The following is a 6,100-nucleotide window of genomic DNA, read 5'->3' as shown; positions in this document are numbered from 1 at the left end:
CAAAGTGAATAATTTTCAGTGAACAATCATCCCCCTCCTTTGCTGGAAAATCTGATAATGTACCATTGTAATCTTTTGCATAAATAACAAGCAAATTGATTATTGTAGAGAAAGGTACATCTTAGAATGAACTATTTTTAAAATCATAAATACAACCAATCATTTTCATGATTCACTTGATTTCCTATTTACAAATAACAACTGAGCAGAAAGACTTTTTTTGTCAATTTTGATGAAAATAATAAGGGTTATTGTAAAGCGATTTTTACTTTCAACGACTTTTTTTCGTCATTAACCGGAAGTAAACTAATTTTCGCAACCATTTTTTCGTGATCAAGATGTATACTTGTTTGATTATCCTATCTCAGAAACATTTGAGGACGACTATGTGGCGTGAAATATTCGCAGTGACGAAGTTCTCACGAATCTCACAAAAATGTTGCTTGAAAGTATATTGGAATAAAGTGAACAATTTCACTTTGAAAGCATTAAGTGCTTATCCCGTAGTGGTAGTGCAATTACCAATTTTAAAAAAAATCTCAATGTTCGGGGCCTTCAGAACAACAATCGGAAGTCATCGACTTTATCATGCAGTACCCATACGCGTACTCATTGTAATCATTATGATAACATATTGATCCGGTAAAAAATTGACCTGGGGTTCAAAAACGTTTGAGAAGCGGTAGATTGAAAAAGACTTAGCAGACATATACCATACTTTGAATTATATTTCGGGTATGAAACATTCTTAGAATTTTCCTCGTTTAGCGATTTAAAGGCTTCGTATTCAATATAGAAGGATAATACTAGAAATGTCAGTAGCGACTTCCAAGATCACGAAAAGACTGGATTTCATTTTTTTTACCTTTGTTCCCATTTAATCAACATTTTTATGTACTTTCTATGATATCAATGTCTGAATGTTATGTACTTTCTATGATATCAATGTCTGAATGTTATGTACTTTCTATATTATCAATGTCTGAATGTTATGTACTTTCTATGATATCAATGTCTGAATGTTATGTATTACAAACATGATGTAATACTGTTCTCCTGCTCTGTTTAATTGGACCCAGAAATCTTATCTTGTATTAATAAATCATCGGCGATTTGTAAAATGACACATTATACAATGATATTGTTATTATGAGTAAACGTTATACAATGATATTGTTATTATGAGTACACGTAATACAATGATATTGTTATCATGAGTACACGTTATACAATGATATTGTTATTATGAGTACACGTTATATACTGATATTGTTATTATGAGAACACGTTATACACTGATATTTTTATTATGAGTACACGTTATACAATGATAATGTTATTATGAGTAGACGTTGTATTCTGATATTGTTATTATGAGTACACGTTATACACTGCTATTGTTATTATGAGTACACGTTATACACTAATATTGTTATTATGAGTACACGTTATACACTGATATTGTTATTATGAGTACACATTATACACTGATATTGTTATTATGAGTACACGTTATACACTGATTTTGTTATTATGAGTACACGTTATACACTGATATTGTTATTATGGATGCATAGAGTGTTTCGGAGGTTTTAATAGAGTTATATTTGATTTTAACTCCGCCTAATCAGGTGTCAACCTATTATGATTTTTACGTTATTGTAGGCGTCATTAAATTATCATCTCACCTATGTTCTTGTGTTTAATGTAGGAGATGAAAGGTTCATCGGTTAATATTTCTTTAGATATTGCATCAAGTTTAAGGACATTCCAATATTTGAGAATACATTTTTAAGACCCTTAATATATTGGTTTATACTTGGTAATCATGACATTTGGTTGCCATTGGTTGCATTGCGGATCTGTTCTAATCAATTAATTTTTTCTATTGTTTTTCCATTTCATAAATATTGCGATTTATTTCCTTACCAGAGTAACCTCTCTTTGATAGGTGTGTCTTGAAATCCGTTGGAATTGTAGATAAAATAAAAGGATCACTGGTATTGCTAGTATATGTCTGATGTATTCGCCTTTTATTAACCCTTTAAAAACAGAAGGGCTGTGGGTGCTTTTTCTGTGTAGATCTTGAAAAGTGTTTGTTGGTTAAACATATGACTTGATATCAGGTCCAGAAAATGGTCGCTTTTTTCTGAGAGGTCAAACGTGTACTTCGAGTTTGTGATATGCATTGCTGATGTAAACAATTCTAATATTTCATTTTCTGTCCGGTTGAAGGTGATAAGCAATCGTCCATAAATGGACTTTTATTAGCGAATTTGATTTGACATCATACAATTGGTAATTTAATACATTGTTTTTTCTAAATTTCTGCATCCTTTAGTCTGTTTTTTTTTTATATTTATATTGAGCTCAAAGTACGTGATTCTGAGACGCATTTCAAGAAGAAGATAAAATCTTCAGTCTTTTCGGTCTCTGGATAAGGAATGACAATTTATGGTTTGTTAGCGTTTTTGTGTGTTTCATTGACGGCGATGAGTAATTTGCAGAATTCCATATCGGTATAACTAACAATAACTTCTGTTCTGGTTTGCGACATAAACACAGAAACCCGCGTGTCAGAGGCATGCATTTAAAATTACAAAAGAGAAAAATAGTTCGGTATTATATCATGTGTTTAAGTGTACAGAAGGAATAAATAACAGGTGCACGGATAATGCATCTTTAAAAGAACAACGATCTGACTAACTCGATTTGCAAAAGGATGATAAAAATAATTACAACAGGCACGTATCATCGTTTTTGAAAGTGTAGGGGTGGCAGATTCAACCAAACAAGCTTGAAAAACAAAACCAGGGGACAAGATGCTACTCCCCAAAATCCTGTAAATCCAAATTAGGGGATGAATACCTCTATCTTCATTTACACTGCTCATTTCCATATTTAACCTGGTCAAGTACAAGTGTTGGGGCTTTGCTTCATGCCTGATTGATGATAAATTACTTTTAAACATATTACACGTTTCGCTTGATAATCTTACACCTTTTTGCATGATGCTTTTCAAACCAATGAACATGAAGTTATTGCCAACAAATCTACGTTGTGAACTCACTGGTAGGATTTTTTCCTGTTCTTGTTTATTTACAACAAATTGAATTATTTAGCCCGCCATCTATACATCTATAAGTCTTCAGTAAAAGAAATATAAAACAAGAAATCGTAGTTTTTAATTCTTTTTCTTCACATAACTTAACTTACAATAGATAAAACAAACGAATCATTGACATGGCAGCCAAAATGTCTGGCCAGGTAACTGCAATATTTTCATAAACACAACCGGTTTTTTAAATACATTTTTCAAAATCCATATGAGTAAGACAAAGCAAAAACCAAAACTGATAGTCACTAAGGTCAACATCGTCGGATACCCACGGATGATCGCGTCTTTTACTTAGCAAAAGACAAAATCACATGTGGGTATCCGACAATGTAGGGTGATATGCAAAAACGTATGGTATTTAGTTATAAGAATTCAAATTATTCCCTTTTTGTCAAATGGACACTTTTTCTTCAAGAAGTGTTTAGAAATCCGTTATATTCCTGAAATACCTAAGAAAGTACGTTTTAGGAACGAATCACTTACCTCCTTATCAGGACCGGTTATCGAAATTTTGATGTTTGAATATTTTTCAGTACAGCATCCTTTCTTCTTTACTACTTATATAAATAATTTTTTTTTCCTTTCTAAGATATTTTAACTCAAAGTTTTGACTTCTGACCCAAAAACACCTGATTACGTAACACGATGGAAAATCATTACATTTTGTTTTGCCTCGGACTAGAATGTTTCGACGTCATTGGATGGATCGCGTCACGTGATTGCCTTATAAATTGCTTTACACGACAGGCGTTAAAATTTATACGGCAACATGGTGGACGTAAATAAGTCTGTAGCTGCGCAGTTCAACATCTGTTCATGGTAATTTAAATGGCATTGTCCTGGTATTGATTGCATACTTTTCAAACAAAATTGCATATAGGACTTTATATTTATTGCTTTTTTACCTTTTGGCGACATTTTTGGCCAGTTTTGGGCAGAAACAAGCCATTTAAAAAAAATGTTTACAGTCTTATTCTCAAATGTACAATATCGCCGCATACCCTCATAACAAAATAACCAGTATTTGTATCCCATGGTACATAAAAAAGAACATGCAGTTACTTAATTCCAAAATTCTTATATCATATCATGTATTGATACGTTTTTTATATTGATACATATGCCAGTCTACCAGAAGTAGTTCATATATATATATAATTGTATTTATACAATGATAGTTTGGATATATATGTAGGTCCGGAATGGATGGATGGATGGATTGATTGATAGATAGATAGATAGATAGATAGATAGATAGATAGATAGATAGATAGATAGATAGATAGATAGATAGATAGATAGATAGATAGATAGATAGATAGATAGATAGATAGATAGATAGATAGATAGATGAAGAAAAAAGATAGACATCTAAAAACTTGTTATGAGTTTTAACTTTAGAATTGAGAAAATGTTGATAGTCCAATACTCTGTATCATCCGTCACTGCAACGCAAAACTTTTGATTTGATTTGATAATGAATGTAACAATTTGAAATGAATACTTTAAGGAAAGAAACATATCCCGTTTTTCGTTGAAATTCAGCAAATTTTTTTTTTTTTGCTATCCTTTATCTGCTTTGCTTTATTTTGATCTATTTTCACGGAATAGTATCAGTAGAAATGTATTTCCAGTTCATTTAAAATACAGCAAAATATTCCACATCATCTACTGCATCATTTTCAATTAATATTGCATAATGTCCCGGGAATGCTACAATCAAAGAGAGGAATCAATATAGATGAATTCTTTGAATGCAAAATTTAAAAAAAAGAATTACATTGCAATCACTTGCATCATTGTCGAAATATTTTGATTTTATCTAAACAGTTTTTTTTTAACAAAAGACCCACAGGATTTCACGGTATGGACCTATCACGGAGGCGCACGTTTGCATTTTCAGCTTCAGTTTGTAGTATTAACCTTAATCCGAGACTCTTCTAACTATTACCTCTGCTTTTATTTTTTGATGTTTGCAGACATATAACAAAGCTTGGGAATAAGTGGTCAACTGTGCTCAGGGTCTACTTAGCCTAGCCATTAACCCGCTTCAAGCAAAGCGCTATTTATCTACTATTTGATCCACTGATTATTTATTGACTCAATTCATCAATAGACAATGTTGATTGATATTGATTGATAGATTGATTGATTTATATTGATTAGTCCAATAATCCTATTGCTTATGTAATTGATTTTTATTGTTTGATCAAACAATTTGATTGTTTTATGGATATATTGATTGAACAATTCTATTCCCGATGTGATTGATTTATATTTATTGATTAAGCAGATGATTGTTTATGTGATGGTTGATTGATTAATTGATTGATTTATTGTGCAGCCATTTACCTGCTCACTAATTGGGTGGCAGGTTGGTTGTTAAAATACATGTTCAATTTCAATAAATAAGTCATGACCAAAAACGCCACTGGCAGTGAGTGTTCAGCTGTTGTCTTTTATAATATCATTCACTAATAGTTTATGTATAACTAAACAGACAAGGTTGTTAAATGTTGTTTTAACAATCATTTTAATTGATACCTAATGAAACATTTTTTTCAAGAGCTGAGCCGTGGTCCGAACGGTCTCCGATTAAATTTAAGGACGACGGACCCAATTCAAGATTTTGCACCTCTGCACAGAAATCCGCGCATATGCTATGAATATGACTGTCTTAATTACGTACATCAGAATAAGAAAAAAATTATCAAGTTTTCTCTCTTCTTCACCTAATTTGTGATGATGAAATATTATTAATGGAGTAAAATTAAGCTTAAAAAAAAATTAGCCCTAATTTCCTCTGTTTACAACAGGTCCGTTATATTTCCACGGTTTATAAATCCTAAAACGTCCAAAGGCAGTTTATTCTTTTTATCTGGTAGATACTGAATTTATACGATACCCTGGCAATATTTATATTTATATAAGTTAATGTAATGTCTGGCAATAATTAAATATGTCCTTTTTTCAATAATATTT

This window comes from Magallana gigas, chromosome 4, assembly GCF_963853765.1.
Source record: "Magallana gigas chromosome 4, xbMagGiga1.1, whole genome shotgun sequence".
Lineage (NCBI taxonomy): Eukaryota > Metazoa > Mollusca > Bivalvia > Ostreida > Ostreidae > Magallana > Magallana gigas.
This window is presented reverse-complemented; position numbering follows the sequence as displayed.